Genomic DNA, 19553 nt, shown 5'->3' with positions numbered 1-19553 from the left:
AATTCATATAGGTTGGTTTCTGGAATTAAAAAAGATCCAAAGAGGTTTAAGTTTTTGTTTCAGGGTTCGCGTTTACGCGCTATAGCTGGTTTTTTTACGCAAATTCACGGGAAAGGGACGCAACTACCGCGAAAAATCGGGTCCCAGGGACCCAGAAAACCCAAAAGGTAAGAACCAGAAAAAAAAATGGGAGAAAATGCTAAAGATCTATTTAGTAAATGCTTTTAAGCTTCAAAATGACCAGGAGAATCAACAGAAAGGGACTAAAATGACCCAATCTGTTTATCAGCTATTCAAACACACCACAATTGTGGACCAGTCAATGGAATTTTAGTGATAAGACTGGAGCTTACAGTCACCTCCTGGGCAGAGCTCAGGGAGCAAGTTCATAAATAGCCCATTGTACTGCATTCTAAGAATAAGCTCTCCCTCAACTTTTATCTTGAGGAAATTCCTAAAAACAGAAATGAAGACTATGAGGTTTTCAATGCAATCTTCAGGATTAATACAAGACAATTGTACAGTAAAAATATTGCAATTTGGCATTCATGTAATCAGAATTACTTTTGAAAATTATTATTTTGCATCCCCAATAAAAAGGGGGGAGAAAAAAAAATGGCGAACATTTTCCAGATAGCGCTAAACACAAAGAGTTCTGAACTTTACATTTTTCTTGTTAAATTGCTTATGAATACTTGAATTTCATACAAAAGCACTTAACCTTGTTCTTTTTCTAATAATTCATCTCTTTCTGATGGGTTATTTTTATTTGGACTTGCAAAAGTCGCGTAAAAATGGCGCGATTTTAAAAAAAGAACAAAAACCAAAACAGATATTTTGAACAAAGTTATTATTTTGACGAAATAAAGTCAAATATACTGATTTAAGATTGCAGATGAGCAATTTTCACACTCATATGAGAAAATATTTCGTTTTTATGATCGCGATTTTTGCGTTGGGTTCATTCGCTTGCGATTTATTATTATTATTATGTAATTGCCAATGATAATTGGGAAGGGGGGGGGGGGGGGCTGTTCGCTTTTTTCACTTTGAAAAATTTCCAGGAAAACAAAGGTTAAAGGAGTGCTTTTTGCTTGATCAATCAGAGGCACTTGTTTTATATTTTATGGTAAAACCCATTTTTAAAGTAAATTTTGAGTTAATCTCATTGTAACTGACCAAATAGTTTCTCACATAACTAAGTCTTGCAAGTGTATTATTTGAAAATAATTTTACAATGATAAAATCACAAAAAATTATTGCAAAGTTACCCAATTTATTTTATTTCATGCCTCCCCCCCCCCCAAGTATAAATATTTTTATATTATTCATTTACACACTAAGATTTTCTGTTTAAAATTTAAGGGACTCATTTTTTCCACCAAAGGACCCAAATCTATTTCATTAATGGGTCCCTGGGACCCAGGTTACGGATAGTTGAGCGCAAATAACCGTAAAATTGATCTTTTCTACTCAAACGAATTTTGGTATAGTTATGAATTCGATCTGAATAAAAAGACTAAAAAAACTGCTCCAAATGAAGTTTCTTCAAAGATTAACTGCAATCCTTAAATTTGTGAACCTTGGTTCCAAGCAAATGAAAATGATTAGAAACTTATAACCACCAGGGATATTTTAAATGCCATCAACACTAAAGGCATTCTCAACATTGTCCGCTAATGCCGATTCGCCAGTAGTGTAGGGTATGTTTGGCAAGAAAGCCAGAGGAGAAAGAAATGCTGCTGTGTAGCTTTTTTTAAATTGCATACTGCAAAGCAGGGATGCATTGGGGTCTCCGACAGTTCTACTTATTTTGCATGCTTTCTTTTGGGAATTCCGTAGCAGTAACGGTAGAATGAAATTATAGATCAGTATTTTCCACACGAACAGCACAGAAAATACCAGAATTAGTTAGGTATTAATAATTCATTCATTAACTATGTACAATCCTCAACAATTTAATGTTGGATGATCCTTAAACCAATATGCATAGGTCAGGGCATATTTTAAGGAAATTTGACTGTGTGGGCAACTGCAACTTCCTCGGAAGGGAGGGGGGATTGTAAATGTGCAGTTTATGTTAGTTGAATAATTGTCAAAAACGAGTTGGGGTGTGAAAATTAGAATTAGGGAAATTATTGCTAATGGTCGTTTAGGACCAAAGAGTGTAAAGAACATAAACGCTGTGACTCAGCGTTTAGAACAGTTCAAACAGTCACTGAGTTTTTGATTTTTTTTAATTTCATTCATTATAATACAATCATTAGAACCATTTGAATGTAGTTTCTTTTTCTTAGGTTCACCAAAAAATGCATCTTTATTACAAATTTGCTGCTGTGATTTTCTTTTAGCACCTATACTTGCATACTCGATCAAATGCAACTGCAACACAGAATATAATAGAGAGTGTAAAAACGAATGCTTCAAATGACCACGCACTACAAGCTTTGTACAAGACACATGGGGCCGGTTTCACCTAAAAAAAATGGCTACGGAAGATTACGTGACGTCAAATCCACAAAACTGTTTACGTTTTACATGCTGCCATCTACGAGTTTTGGAGTGCGGGACATCGTTGTTTAATAGTTTTATTTATTTAAAAAACTTTTGCTTGTGGGAACGGTTAGGGGTCACACTTCCATTTTTTTACAGAAAAATAAATATATCGAAACACATAACCGATGGAAAAATTTAGGAAAATGTAGGTGGCCAATTTTATTTGACTGTGTGGGCATTTGCCCAAAAAAAACCCATTAAAATATGCCCTGGCATATGTTCTTTATACTATTCCATGATTTACGTCCAATCTTTACCTAATTCGGTTCAACTAAGTTAAATCGCTCCAAGCTATCAAAGAACAGGGTTAAAAAATACTAATTTCACAAATAAGTTGCAAAAAAATCATTTTTATACATAGTAGCTGGAATATGTCTTTCAAGGGGGAGGGGGGATGGTCATGAAGTTTCTTACATGCACGTAAACTACCATACTAGGATTGCCAATGTGTGCTAAAATAAAATGCTGTGCCCCTTTTGGCCCGAAAAAACACACGGAAATTTAATTAGGCCGAATTCATACAGTTTGGGAGGGTAGGAGTTTTAAGTTTGAAAAAATGCAAGGAAATATTATTTTAAATTCAAACTGTTTTAAACTGCAAAAAGTTGCTACGTTTTTTACATTAACAAATTTTTTCATGAAAATTTTATATTACCTTAACACTCAAGCAATAGTACACCTGATGAAGCATCTTCAATGACTATCAATAATTTTAAACCTGTTAGCCGGTATGATGCAATTTTAGACACACAGAGATTACTACTGAAAAAGGCATGATGAAACATTGCACCACAATATGAAGTTTCTTCTTCATCGTGAAATAAGTTGAACAAAGCTGCATTCCCAATTAAAAAGCTCAGTTTGATAACTGTTATTATAAACAATCGAAAAATATTGGAAGTTTGTAACTACCACTAAGCATTTCAACCGTCATTGAAGAAGTGCTACAAGAGATGAATGGAAAATTATCACTGTAACAGCTTAAACTCTTAACAGTATAGGGATAAGGTGAAACACTTTGTATCTCATGTGTAACGGCAATGGATCTTTCTTAAAACTTCAAGAGATTATAATTTCCAGTGAGACTTCCGTTCTCTATCACGATCAACAAGTCATAAGGGTAGTTGATTAAGTACTTTAAATGTATTTGAGATGTATATATTTCTAATATACGTAGATAGCTTTATGTTGCTTGCTCAAGGTTGGGTTCACTCACAAATGTAATTCTTCTTGCTACTGGGAGGGGGACTAAGAACATTATTTAGGAGCAAGTTTTGAGTTAAATTTATGGAATAGAATTTTTTGAATCATTTAACTGTTAAGTTTTTAGACTACGTTTCAAAATTTGGAAATACATTTCGTTTGCTTTTAAGCTGTGAATAAGGGGGGACAAAATATGCAACAAGCTTCTGTAAAATATAAACAAAAGATTTGTCTATTATACAGTTGTAAGTACAAACAAGACATTTTTTTCAAAATTATTTCATGGCCTGCAAATAATTAAAAAAAAAACTAACATTGATAGTGACCAAAATGTGCATGCCTACTTCTTTCTCTATAGCGCAGTTTAAAATTAACGGTTTTAAATAGTTCATTCCATAAGTTCGTTTCCACCTACTTCCATTTTTAATGTTTCACGTATCTCAAATTAATAGCTGCAATAGAGTCAGTGGACCCATTCGCATCTCTCATGAGGACTGTGCCTCTATAAATTAAAATTTTGATGCTCTCTAAGGAATACTCTGTCTAGAGGAGGCCTCTCTCTACCTGCATCAGTGTGAGATATCATGTACAACATTTACGACAAGTATTAGGTTTTAAAAATTTGAAATACAACTTAAATCTGGACAAATTTCAAATCGTTACAAGACATTAATATTACTGTCTAACTGTCATTTTTACCTACAAAAATAGAAATTTGACGTCAATATAAGAAAATAAAATGTAGCTGACGTGTCTTTTTAGGCAAGTTACACTTATCCAATTTTACTCTATGGCTTGGCACTAAATCACAATGGAAAAAGCGAGCAGACACATTTTGCAAAGCTATTTATAATAAGCAAACTTTTTCTGTGACATATGCTTGCCTGAAAACATACAAAATAACTTAAGACTTGATACCTTCATTCGAAAAACACTGCCAAAAAATCCATAAAACGGAATGTTATTGTCTATTAACAACACAATGAGTGAATTTTTTATTTTCTGTAAGGTGGACTGTCTGTTTAGCTTTTGGACATTGAGGATGATTTTGAATTAATCTGAAAATATTGTAACTGTGTCCAAGATGACTATTTTGTATATATTTGTGCCTGATAATAGGGATTGACTTTTATTTTTTGGTAAGCTCAAGACTATTTCTAAGGAAACATTCCATGATTTATTTCTGAATAAAATGTATGTGAAAAGTACTGTTGCATTTTTTGATGTCTTGAGTAAAGCAAACCTACAAAGGCAGCACAATGATTTTCTTTCAAAACATCATGTAAAAGATTGTCCCACAAGAGGTGAAAAATACAATGGTTTCTCTTTGCCATTAAGACAATTTATGTACCACCCCTCTGATTCAACGTACCAGTGGACACTACAGAGCCCAGAAAACATGCCTTATACTTTTTCCCTTTAAGTTGATGCTACTTTTTTGGCAAATGCTTGATTTTGGGTGCTATCTAAAGTATTTTGAAGATTTGAGCCTAAAGAGCGGTGTGAATGCAATTTTTTATGCTCATTTAGATAGAATTCATTCATTTGTTCACCCAAAAGATATGTTGCATTGAAAAGCACCCGGGCAACGGCGGGTAGTAAGCTAGTTCTCAACAAAATAACATCTCAGCATGCATTTCTTGAACAACAAAGTATAGTATAGAATCTTTTGCTAAAGGAACATGAAGAAGCAAACAAGATACTATTTACAGGGATCTATCATAAGGAAGAATTAATCATTGATCTGTTTGTCTTAACTAGTTAGGATATTAATTACTTGCATTCATCAAGATAATCAATTGCTGATCTTAAAATGCAGATGATTTTGCTATGGATACCCCCCCCCCCCCCCCAAGAGTGATAGCGCACCCATGCAACCAAAAAAAGGCATCCCCAATGAAGAGACCTAAAATACTTTTAAAACACCTCTAAAACATTCAACGGTGTAGACAGCATCATGATTCCCCCCACCCTGTCCAATGACATAGCTAAGGGTTCGGAATCCCTTCTGCTGAAAGTCCACTGCCTTTTTTTCTTAGTTGTCGCATCTCCCACCAGCAAAATTTCTTAAAAAGAGAAAAATCTTTAAAAAACAATATTTTCTCCCTTAAATATTCCTATTAATTGGCAGTTCTCTTGCGTCATAGTAAATCCAGAACACACGAACCTCTACAGGATGAAGTGCAACAACTACCACTTTCTAACCGTCACTGTCTTTACTGTGTCTCCGGGCATTTCGAAAAGGCGAAAATTTTGTTTCTTCCAAACTAACTGCGTCTTGAGTTTCAGCCCTTCTTTTCTTTTATTTTTAGAGGTCCATCAGACTGTCAGCAGCAAAATAAATGAAAACAAACATTTATTGTCATTTTCCCTAAAAGGTCGATGACACATTACCACCTTACACTCTACTCAAGTGTATGTTTTAATGGCATGGGTTTTCTTTTCTTTTTTTGACCTTTACTTAAGGACATTTAGAGAGACATCATATTGAGGTGCCTCTGGGTCAATGGTACATCATTGGTGAATTAAACCAGTAATCCTTTTTTATATTCCCACCAGCAAAATTTCTTAAAAACAGAAAAATCCTTAAAAAACAATATTTTCTCCCTTAAATATTCCTATTAATTGGCAGTTTTCTTGCGTCATAGTAAATCCAGAACACACGAACCTCTACAGGATGAAGTGCAACAACTACCACTTTCCAACCGTCACTGTCTTTACTGTGTCTCCGGGCATTTCGAAAAGGAGAAAATTTTGTTTCTTCCAAACTAACTGGGTCTTGAATTTCAGCCCTTCTTTTCTTTTATTTTTAGAGGTCCATCAGACTGTCAGCAGCAAAATAAATGAAAACGAACATTCATTGTCATTTTCCCTGAAAGGTCGATGACACAATACCACCTTACACTCTACTCAAGTGTATGTTTTAATAGCATGGGTTTTCTTTTCTTTTTTTGACCTTTACTTAAGGACATTTAGAGAGACATCATATTGCGGTGCCTCTGGGTCAATGGTTACATCATTGGTGAATTAAACCAGTAATCCTTTTTTATTTTCTGTTGAAATACAGTTCTTTTACCACATACTTATAATTTCAGTAGGTAAACAAATCTTCAACAAAATTATGATCAGAAGAAAGGAAAAGAGAAAGTTTAAATAAACGAGTTAAGTTGCAGTGTAACCTTTTAAACTTTCTTTTACCAGGTAAAAACTAAGTTCACCATTCTAAGACAGCACAAATTATAAACTCTGAACATTTAGTGTGTAAGAGGATGAGAAAAAAAAAACCATTGCTTATTTAATTTGACTCTTTATTATCTCCATTTTGTTGCTTTGCGAAAAGAAATTCAGCTGCACAGAAAACTACGGTGATAAAGATTCAAACTATATGGGCAGTATTGTCATAGCACTATAAAGCTAAAAACAATATAAAACCAAAGTATAGATCAAAGGTACTTTACTAGAAATATTTTGCTCAAACAAGCAAGCAAAGAAAAAAGTGCCTGGTCATTTTTATCTTTGCTCTCGCCTATTTTTCAAAATTGTAATATTTTTACATAATCTTCGGGATGTCTTAATTAGAAATTTGGCTATTCTTCTGTTTCATTATTCAGAAAATTATGTATAGAAGCTTACATTTATGTTGTAAACCTTAATTTCAGAAATTAATATTTTAATTAATCATATTAAAAATTAAATTAAGCTTTATTATTTATCTAGTTTGTTGAATTTTTTTTGATTGAAAAATTATGATATTTTGAACAAAATCTACAACATACTCTTTGAACAAATAAAAGTCTAGAAACTATCTTCTTATTTGGGGTGTAAACCCATTCATAAATTATCTAGCTTCAATTATTTTTAACAGAATTAAATCAATTAAATTGTTATCATATAATGTCAATTTCAATTCTTTATTTTAGTCAATTGTTCATATCCATAAAGGTGGTAGTCGATGCAAGAATATAAATAAAATTAACTGAATTTGAAAAGATTTTATTTTTTACTCACTTGCAAAAGATTAATTTTCCAATGAAATGAAATTGTTGCTGCTGTTGTTAATATTATCTGTATGTATAAATACCTATAAAAATCAAGTTAATTCTACTTTTTCTTACTGTATATCCATTTTTTTTTTGTATTTTACTGAGTGATACTACACAAATCTCTTAATCTTCTTCCAATAGTAAGCACAGCTTTTTGTTGAGGTCCTTTATGTTTTACAGCGTGCATTTTATAGGTTCTTATTTAAGAACTTCAGGGAAAATACCAGAGTGAGTAAATCTCAAGTTTACCAAGCATCGAATCAATTTTTCATAATTTTGTTTCCAGCATCTGAAAGTGGTTATCTCATTACAGGAAATGGCCGTTTTTCACAAACCAATTTTCATATTCTTAAAATTTTTATGAAGTTGATGAAAATTTGAAACTTTCACCATTTGTTGTCTTTTGTGAAAGAAACCTGCATTTTGAAAAATGACCGCAAAGTAATTAGCTACCTGCTTTCAGGTGACAAAAATAGACTTTAGCTAAATATATTTAGCAATGAGGAAACAATCTACTTTTGAACTTTCTTGTGGAATTTTCAGGCGTATTTGCGATTCGAAAATTTTGGGTTCCTGTTTCTGACAATTTAAAGCTGATAACACATACTAAAACTAAAAAATTAAAAGTTGTTTTAAAATAAGTTTTTTAATGATTTCAATGATTTTTGTATGCATATTTGGAGAGTTTTTTGCTGTAACAGAAACAAAAAAAAAGGGGGGGTGTTCTTCAATTAACGCAAAATTTCTTTCATCTGACAGAAACTATCATAACGGACGTTCTTCAAACAACGAAATTAATTATTCATGGGACAAACAAAAATAACGAGCGATTCTTCAAATAACGAAAAGTTGACTTCATGTAACAAAAACGATCATAACGGACGTTTCTTTAAATAACAGAAAATTTCCCTCATTTAACGGAGAAGAAAAGAAACAGAAAATTGTCAAATGACGGAAAATTTTCCTTCTATGACGAAATAAATTAAGAAGGACGTTCCTTCATTTGACAGGAGAAAATAGAAACGGAAATCCGTTAAATATCGTGAAAAGTCTGGCAGCACTGCTGCCAAGAGAATTTCCGTCAATTGAAGGAAGAATTTTTGAGAGTGTAAAATATATGGGTATATATATATATATATATATATATATATATATATATATATATATATATATATATATATATATATACATATATATATATATATGTATATATATATATGTATATATATATATATATATATGTATATATATATATATATATATATATACCCTGGTATATATATATATATATACCAGGGGTCTGGCCAGAGGATATTTGGGTCTGTTAACGGACCCTTCACAAAAATCCGATCAACCATAACGGACCTTTCACAAAATCCCGATCAAACAAAACGGACCTTTCACAAAATTCTGATAAACAAGATCGGATCTTTCACAAATTGTTTATTGAAAGAGCAAATCTGAAAGCAAAATAACGCATATTTCTGTGTATAAACCGATAATTTTTGAAACCTTTTTGGAAGTCAAATTAGATGGATCAGCTTATACAAAATCGGCTAACTTTGAAATAAAAAAATCGGCACTCTTGCGATGCTCCTGCAAGCGATAAATAATTGCTACTGCCAAATAAATAAAGTGGTTGTTTGTTTTATCACAAACAACCAGCATTTTTTTGGCAGTAGCAATTAATTAGCAGCGGTGTTGTTGTAAACCTTCCTGAAAAGGCATTCGTAAGCACTTTTCTCCCCGCTCATGATTTAATAAACAATAATAATATATATCTGCGAAATGAACTTAGAACTGCAAAGGGATAGTAAGGGTGGGGAAAAAAATATGATCGCTTCAGATAGGGTTACCAACTTCAAAATTATCACCATTTAGCGTCTGGCGTTGAACCTCTATAATGACTTGATTAGAAAATATTCTCATCATTTTACCAGCTTGTCAATATTTGCGTTTTTACGGTGCGGTGCTATGTATAATTGTTTTTTTTTTGGGGGGGGGGAGAAAATTATATGGGTTTTCATTTTTCGATGCTAACAAGGATGATTAAATTTAAATAAACTCTTTTAATTACCGTTTTTTTTCTTTAGATGTCTACATTTTGAAAAAATGCAATCTTTTAACATCCGATATGAGAATCATATTTTGTTCTTTTTTCAAGCTAACTTCGCTTTATTAGGATGCAAATAAATGAAAAGTCTCCTTATTTCTGTAGTTAATGAGAGTTCTATCTCATTTTAAGTTTTTAAAGCAAAATTCCAATTTTTGTTATGAGTCAAAAATTTAAATGCTGAATAGATGGTTTATTTTATTTTATTTATTTTTTTTTCTGCGCTGTGTCCACAGATATTAATGAAATGTTTATCATAGGACTCTAAAATGCAATTTTAAAATAATTTTATCAAAAATATTTTTTTTACAAGCCGTTATTTTTACTTTTGATGCCTTCACTTTGAGAATTGCGATCTCTTTGCATCCGCTATGGGAATCCGATTTTTCGATTTTTTGATGATTATTACGCTTTGTTAAGAGGTAAACAATTAAAATATCTTTTTATTTTTGTCAAAATCACGGAATTTATAAGTTTTAAACGAAATTCTGTGCTTTTCAAGAGTCTTGGGTCAAAAAGTTAAATGCTGACCCCCCTACTCTGAATTTTATTTATTTATTTTTTTTTTTTTGTTGCAATTATTTTAAATACTTTAGAGAAATATTTCTAGTATGATTTAACATAATGTAGAAGGGTAGATAAATATTGATACTTTAGAGAGGATCCCCCCCCCCCCCCCGCCAAATATCAGAAAAACACTCCAGAATGATTTTCTCGACATAGAAGAGGAAAACACCCAACTTTAAGTTTGATGCGTTTGTGCCATCTCTAAATTCTAAAATTTCCTTTTAACAAAAAAAAAAATTTTTTTTTCGAAATTATTTGATTTTTCACAAAATTAATTCATTTTTCACAAAATTATTTGATTTTTCACAAAAAACGGACCCTGCAAAAAATCCTGGACAGACCCCTGTATACATATATAAACCTTCAAAATGTTTCTGACATAACAAACACTGTAGAACGCAAGAACTCAGGTCCCAAGATGTGCATTGTAATGGTCTTCTACTGTATTGGTATTCGTTGTAACAGGGTTTCACTGCAATTAGATATACTAAGTTCAACTGAACAGTGTAAATGCACATGTATAATAGATGAGGTAACAAAAATGTTTGAAGATGAAAAAATGAAAGTACTAGCAATTTAGTATTGTTTCATGCAGAGCCGTGTCCAAGGGGAGGGTTTTAGGGGTTAAACCCCTCCCATTGGGGAAACAAATATATGTCAAATGAAGAAAGTGATTGACTTAAATTAACTTTAATGTGAAAGTCTGCGTTTAGCGCTTTTTTTTTCCCCTTTCTCTCTGAAGTTTTTCTGAATTTAACTCAGTAATTCTGTTTTTTTTCTCTTATTCAACTCAGTTGGACCTAAACCCTAAACGCTTACATTTCTTTCTTCCTTTTTAACTTGAAAAGTTTTACATTCCATTCAAATGTTATGTAATTTACAATTGTTAAAGCTTTACCGACTGAAATAATATTTTGGAAAAACTGTGGTGGTAGAACCGCTGAATGAGCTACCAATACAAAGCATTAATATTGCTTAATGTAAGGAGGTAATGATGAATTTGGCATATGCTGAGCTATGAAAATGTATTGGCGATTGTGTTTAGTAATGTAATTTCCATCTACAAAAAGCTCGTTCTTGTTTAGTTTACAAGTAAGAACGTATTAAGCATTATTTCAGAACATAAAATCTGATGTACAGTAGACCTTCGTTTTACGCGGGAGTTGCATTCCACGGAAATGCCGCGTTAATTGAGACCTAATACTAGTGTTAAAATAGGGGGTTGGTTCGCTAGATAACAAAATACTTCATTCTAGTGATGACTAATTATATAAATAGTTAAATGTATACTTATATCGACTTTTATACACAACATGCATAATTAATTTCGTGTCCTGTTTATAAAGATTAACTGGCTGATTTTTTTTGGCAGTCATCAAAAATTTTTCACTGTAATTCTTTGCAAAGCATTAACGCATCCATGATAACTTGCGTCATTTCCAAGATAGAATTTTCCTTCACTAAACAATCAGAAAGATCAATTCTATTGTCTAGGAATGGCTCAAAAAATTCAATGTGAACGTTTTTGGTTGTGTGTCACCGACGTCGGTATCCTCGTTGGTTTTGACCTACTTCAGGGATAGAAGTGACATTTGCCAACAAAAATATAGGAAAATATAAGAATTTTCTGAAAAAAATATAGGAATTGGATAGAAAATATAGGAATTTTCTGAAAAAAATATAGGAATTTGATGGAAAATATAGGAATTTTTTGCAAACAATATAGGATTTTTTCGAAATAATATAGGAACATTTTGAAAATAAAAAGAGGACATACAGGAATTCTTATAACAAGGCAGGCCAGTAGGACATTTTTTTTTTCTCAAAATGCAATACAGTCGAACCTGTCTATCTCGAATTTTACGGCATATAAGAAAAATTCGAGATATGGAGGCTTCGAGATACAGAAGTTTTGAAAAAAGTTCTAAAAATAAGTAATTGGAGCAATGACTCGAAAGTAAAACTTTGGGAGCAATTTTACTAATCAACAATGTCCCCTTCCTTTCAGTTTCAGAATGGATTTAATTGCTGGAAAACTTGCTTTTTGTACATAAAGTTTTAATTCTGGAAGATTATGTGACTGCTAATATTAAGAAAAGTGCTTTCTGTCTCCAAATTCCAGTCAATAAAGATTGTTGTGGATGGAATTCAAGAAAGACACTTAAGTCGAAATTCGAGTTATGCAGGTTTTCAGAAAATTTCATTCAAGACAAACATGGGGGAAAACATTGAATTAATACTTTATGTGCAGGGAAAATGAAAAACTTCGACCCAGAGAGGTTTTTGAGATAGGCAGGTTCGAGATAAACAGGTTCGACTGCACTACTATTTGATTACAAACATGTAATAACACTACCTGACATAAGTGCAATACATACGCATAAATAAGTCTAAAAATACAATTCTGCTTTGTTCTTAGAATTTTAAGCACTTAAGCATCTTGTCTGATTCCATCCCGTAAATGACCAAATATGGCGACTACGTTTCACACGTAGCTGCTGGTCCGGTAGCTTTCCGGTTGGAAAAAAAATGATAGCTCCAGATTTACCCTATTATGTTGTTTGTATATTTATTTTGTGAATGAGCTGCTTTTGAATGTGGAATTTTGTGAATGGGGCCGCTTTTACGATGCGTAAATTTGTGAAGGGGCCGCAAAGCGGACCCAATTTGTGTCTGGAACGACCCCAAAGTGTGCATGTCTTTCCGACTTCCTCAATTCTTTTAAAATCGAGAACAGCTTTGCGTATTCTTTTTTGAAAACTTGGCTGTGCGGCCTCTTTGGAGGCATTATTATTAAAATGAACGTTTAGTTGATACGCGAACTGCAGCACCTACATTCCACACAATTAAAACCAAAACAATCGAAGTTGAGATGAGCTATCCCGCAAGTAGCAATAATTGCAACCGTAGCCAAACGCAAAGTTCCGAAAAAAGAAAAAAAATCGCGCGTGTGGAGACCTGAAACGGTAAGTGGCCGGAGAGCCCTTCCTAGAATGACATCATCAAAACCTACACAGCCCATGCGCCCATCATGATCGCCCAAGTTCATCGACGCCGAGTTCGAAAGTGAAGTTTTGCTCCACTCAGGAAGAAACACGGTACAGGGCACTAAACACATTTTAGCTTTAGAAAAGGAAGGAGACCATTTTCAATTAAAAAGAGGACTAAAGAGGACCAGTTAGGATTAAAAAGATGACCTTGGGAGGACCATTCATTTAATTTCAAGGAAGCACCAAAAGGCAAATTAGCTGCCTGCTGCTAAATCCATGAAGATAATTTGTTAATTAACCATAATACTGAGATTTTTAATGATACAATTCCTTTATCTTCTGCACAACTGTTCTTTTTATCCAATGAATAATAATATTATTTACACAAACATTTGGATGGGAGGGGGGGGGGTTGCTGGTAGTCCCACAGAAGGATAGATGAAGCTGTGCTTCATCTTTCCTTAGTTTAAAATTATTTTTGTGTTTTTCTGTCTTTTAATGCTTCTTAATAGCATTATACCCTTCAAAACCGATATGAATCTATCACACACCAAACAGATCTACTGTATTCAAAGTTTTCCTAAAAATGTCTGAAATGCTCAATCACAAAGGGAAGCAGATCACATGAGGCTTAGTTTTGCAATTTTCATATTCAAAGTATATTTTCAAGAATCATAAAGCTTACATTAAAAAATTACTCCATGATTGCAGGCATAGGCGGATTTAGGACTGAGTTCCTGGGGGGGTGGGATTTTTTTTTTTAAGCAACATTTTAAATCCCCCCCCCCCCCGATGTTTTGGTCTGTTTTCCTGTGATGCATAAGGCCATGCTTTATTTTTTTTTTGTGTCGTTTTCATTAATGTGTTTTCATGCTGTCCTATTTGAATTGACCTTAAGAGAGGTGACTGGTATCAAGAGAGTGACGCAGGGCTCCCTTTTAAGTAGGACAGAGAATATTCCCTAATGGTAGGGGGTCCGGGGGTTTGTCCCCTGGAGGAAATTTTGTAAAATGGATATAAAATTCTGCATTTCGAAGCCTTATAAGGGTTAATTGGATAGAAAAAATCTCGGGGAAAAAAAAGACAAATATTTTTTTTTTATTTTTAAGTTTTATGACTTAAATGTGCTTTGTGATGTAAGTTAATACTTTAAAAGAAATGCTATACAGATTTAGAAAATATGTAACATGAGAGTAGCATACTACGTATTAGAACAATTCATAATTTACACACTTGATAAGAAATAAAATTGAAGCACACTTTGCTTAGGAGTTTCAAAGACTTTTCTAATTATTTTCAAGGTTTGGTTGGTTAGATTGTGTTTTTGGCACGAGCCCTAGTAGGTTATACTGCACCAATTCTTTTCAAGGATTTTAAAACATTTAATAATTTAAGGCACCTCATTTGCACTTTCCAGTCTCTGAAATTGAGTTCTTGATTACACAATTGTACAGTATTATTCAAACTTTGTAAAAAAAGAAAAAAAAAACAACTACTTTAAGTTTAAAAGAAAAAATAAACTATAGAATTCTCTCATTACAACAACCTTGTTTTTAATTATAAGCAGTGCAGAAAACGAAATGAATAGAGGTAGTGTATCATTTTTTCCGGGCTAAACAGATTAACAATATGCAGTAGAAGCAAGATCAAAGCAATCAATACAAAAGAATTTCAAAAATACTGCATTTAGGATTAAATAAATAGCAAGGTATGAAACATGTGAGTCACAAAAATTTATTTCAAGTAATATGTTAAAAACGTAAGCACCATGATTTTTACACTTTTAAAGCAGGATGAGCTGAGTAAAGAGCTGAATTTGACATATGGCATTCCTCCCCCTACCATTTGTTAGAAATTTTAAAATTTCAGGTTTGTAGCCACACATTTCCAAATATTCAAGGTTTTCAAGCACTTGAAAATGAAATTAATTTTTTCAAGCACTTTTCATTTTTTAAAGAACAAATCATGCAATTTTTTGCGAGTTACGGACCCACTTCAAAGAAGTAGCCCGAAGCTATAGCTTGTTTATCTTATAGGCAAATCCGGCCCTATATGTAATTCACTCTTACCTGCAGATTTTTGTAATTTTTACGAAAATTCGTCAGTTTTTACGGTTAAAGGATTTTTACAATTTTACCAATCTGAACGTGTGAATTCCAGAAGGTTCTTCAAAATCTTTTGTCTGTAAGCACACAAAATATCTCGTTTTTGAAGTCACGCAAATTGAAAATAAACATTCTGAGATAGAAAACAAATCATAACGAGTAGATTGTTCTGTTAGAGCAAATGGGGAAGGGGGTTCCTTTTGTTTTAGGTTCTAATTTAATACTTGTCAATTATTATAAGTGTTGCAGCTGAATGCATAGCTCGTTTAGCCTATATTTTCATTTATATACTTGCCCAAATGGTTTTCAGTCCAAAATAGTGAAAATAGGCATATATTTAGCACCCCAATGACAGTTGTACTATTTGTATTCAATGTTCTTTTTTTTTTTCTTTTCTCCCATCAGAAAAGGGCACTCGCTATTCTCTTCTTTTTCATTGAACTATTAAAAAAAGAAAAAAAATGATTTTTTTTGTTTTAAGATTTTGGAAGATGTGTTTTTACTATTTTAAGTCCTCCCAAAACAAGGGGGCATTGCCCCTATGCCCCCCCTCCAATAAATCCAAATAATAATCCAAATATAATAATTCTCCTTTTTAAACTAGTCAAAAAAAATGATTTTTTAAAATTTTTTTGGAAGATGTGTTGTTACTATATAAAGTCCTCCCAAAACTGGGGGGGCATTGCCCCCCTATAAATCTGCCCCTGATTGCAGGGCCATGAGTGCTTTGAACTTTTATGGGGGGGAACAAATCCCCCCTTGCAGGCATCATGCCGCCTGCCTTGTCTAGTGGTCAGAGAAGTCTGACTGCGACAGGAAGGTCCGGGTTTGAATCCCGGCTCGGGCATGGACGTACTTTCTTTTGTCCTTTCTTTGTGTGAATCTAATGTTATGCTGTGAATAATTGCCTACCCTATAAACTGGTCCTTATGACATGTGTGTACTGTGGAAGTCGGACTTCACACCAAATGACAGTGCGGTTGGAAAAATGAAGCAGCGCACCCCAAATTGCCAGCCTAGCTGGCACATGAGAACAACAGCAGGCATCATGAAAATGAAATGATGTACACAAATTCAACTTGATGAAATTACATACTTCAACTTTGTTTCATATACAAATGCTACTTTAAAATGCTATGTACTAATTTATTTAAATTTAATATCCCCCCCCCCCACACAAAAAAACAGTAATAAACGAAAATAAGCAAAGAATAATCAAAATTAAGTTTGAAAAACTAAATAAACTCGAATTAAACACAAAAATTATTAATTTTTTTAGTTATTTAAATAAAAATTGAAACGTATCATGTCAAAATAACTTCTAATTGTCATAAATATAAAAATATTTATAAGATGCAAAACTATTGAAAGCTCACAGAAGCATATTTTCACGAACCAAGTTCAATGTTGGCATGTTTCCCATAAAATATTTATTTTCTACTAAATTAAACATAAAACATGCTAATCTAAGGTGGCATATGGGAAAATAACATTCGATTGGGTTAAATATTTCAACATTTACATGATTCAAAAAGATTGAAATTTCAAACACAAAAAGCAATTTTCCGCGAAGTCCGAGTAAGTTCAATGTTACTGTGGTTTCCAAAATAATTCCTTCGTTAATTATTGAAATTAAATGAAAAATAAGCTAATCTATATCAGCATATGTCAAAATAACTTCCAATTGTCAAAAACATCAAAATGTTCACAAGATGCAAAAGGATTGAAATTTCAAACGCGAGATGCAATTTTCCGCGAAGTACAAATAAGTTTAATGTTGTCATGGTTTCCAAATTTTTCCCTTCTTTAATTACCAAAATTAAACGAAAAATAAACTAAACTAAGGTAGCATATGTTAAAATAACTTCCAATTGTGGAACACATCAAAATATTTACAAGATGCAAAAGGATTGAAATTTCAAACGCGAGAAGCATCTTTCCGCGAAATCCGAATAAGCTCAATGTTACCATGGTTTCCGAAGTAATTCCTTCGTCAATTATTGAAATTAAACGAAAAATTCGCTAAACTAACGTAGCATATGTCAAAATAACTTCCAATTGTGAAACACATCAAAATATTTACAAGATGCAAAAGGATTGAAATTTCAAACGCGAGAAGCATTTTTCCGCGAAATCCGAGTAAGTTCAATGTTGCCATGGGTTAAAAATATTTCCTTCGTTAATTATTGAAATTAAATGGAAAATAAGCTAATCTATAGCAGCATATGTCAAAATAACTTCCAATTGTCAAATACATCAAAATGTTTACAAGATGCAAAAGGATTGAAATTTCAAACGCGAGAAGCAATTTTCCGCGAAGTCCGAATAAGCTCAATGTTACCGTAGTTTCTAAAATAATTCCTTCGTTAATTATTGAAATTAAACGAAAAATAAACTAAACTAAGGTAGCGTATGTTAAAATAACTTCCAATTGTGGAACACATCAAAATATTTACAAGATGCAAAAGGATTGAAATTTCAAACGCGAGAAGCATTTTTCCGCGAAATCCGAGTAAGTTCAATGTTGCCATAGTTTCCAAAATAATTCCTTCGTTAATTATTGAAATTAAACGAAAAATAAGCTAAGCTCATGTCAAAATCACTTTGGATTGTAAAAACAACAAAATATTAACAAGATGCAAAGGGATTGAAACCTTAAACACGAAAGCAATTTTTCGCGATAAATCAAACCGAATATATATATATGTTCAGAAAATTGCACTATTGAAACACAATCCAATGATTTTTGAAAGAATTCAAGTAATAAAGAAACTTTTCATACATTTTCAAGGTTTTCAAGCACTTGAAAAAAAAAAGACCTTTTTTTTCCAATAACCTTTCAAGGTTTTTTTAATGGGCGTACGAACTTGGTTTAACACGCGCTGCGGCGGCGTGTTTGGGTGTACAGTAACTTTTAACGATATGAAAAAATTTTTAAAATGTGATATTTAAGTAAAAACTATGTAAAAGCGGACTAATCAGACTGAAATGTTAAAAAGCGGTCTAAAGCGGACTTAACCATAAAAAACGAAATTTGGCGGGAAAAGCGGACCATTTGGGAGCCCTGCTTAGATAAAATGGCGTCTGCGCGTCGCTCGCGGAAATGCAGTAGCAAAAAGTCGGGGGGAAGTAAAAAAAAAAAAAAAAAAGGAAGCGGAAACTGAAAATATAGGAATTATAGGAAAATAGGAACCTTTTTCAGAAATATAGGAAAATATAGGAATATAGGAACGCTGCAATGCCTGCTACTTTGTCACTCCTAAAAGCTCTTCTTCCAGTGAGTTCTGAACTGTGTGAGTTTAATAACTTTACTTCTGGAAAGAGCTCTGGAACCAATCGTATAAAATGTCTCCAGTGGCCCAAGCTCGATTATTAGCAAACCAAAATGCAGTTGATTACGAGTAATCTGCAATGTTTTTGGATTTTGAAAGAGGGAAAAATTTTATCTGTTTGCATTGCCGCATCCGCGTACAATAAAATAAAGGTGTCAAATCTTAAGCTGCGTATAACCGAAACCGCGTAAAATAAACCCGCGTAAAACGAGGGTCTACTGTACATTCTACATTATAAAATAATTTGTGGAGAGTTTTTAATTCTTGTTGCAATAAACCGCATAGTAAACAGGTTTAATTCAAAAGAAACAAACAAGGTTCGGTTAAAGTGAACCTGTAAAATGAAGGAATATTTGGTTACCTGCCAGAATTATCCTTCTAGGGGAAGGGGAGGGGGCAGCAATACTTACAGGTGTATAAACGCCATACTGGGATTGACAATTTGTCGTAAAACTAAAGGTTGTGAGGGGTTGAATTCCTCCCCACACACACAGGTAAGATTAAAACCCCTCCCTTTATGAAAATCTGGACACGGGCCTGGTTTCATGTGTAACATGTGAGCTAAAGAAACAGATTTCTTCAACCCAACATCATAAAAAAAAAGTTACACCTTACTGATTCTGATAAAAACTAAAATTATAAGT

General features: G+C 33.0%; 1 protein-coding gene across 4 annotated transcripts in view; it reads right to left on the bottom strand.

Annotated features, from left to right (window-relative positions):
* The window catches only part of LOC129218300 (ubiquinol-cytochrome-c reductase complex assembly factor 1-like), a 77473-nt gene that overhangs the window by 44786 nt on the left and 13134 nt on the right, over positions 1 to 19553 (bottom strand). The window lies entirely within an intron of this gene.

Source organism: Uloborus diversus, chromosome 3 (genome assembly GCF_026930045.1).
Source record: "Uloborus diversus isolate 005 chromosome 3, Udiv.v.3.1, whole genome shotgun sequence".
Lineage (NCBI taxonomy): Eukaryota > Metazoa > Arthropoda > Arachnida > Araneae > Uloboridae > Uloborus > Uloborus diversus.
The sequence above is the reverse complement of the archived record's forward strand: the minus strand, read 5'-3'. Positions and strand labels throughout refer to the sequence as shown.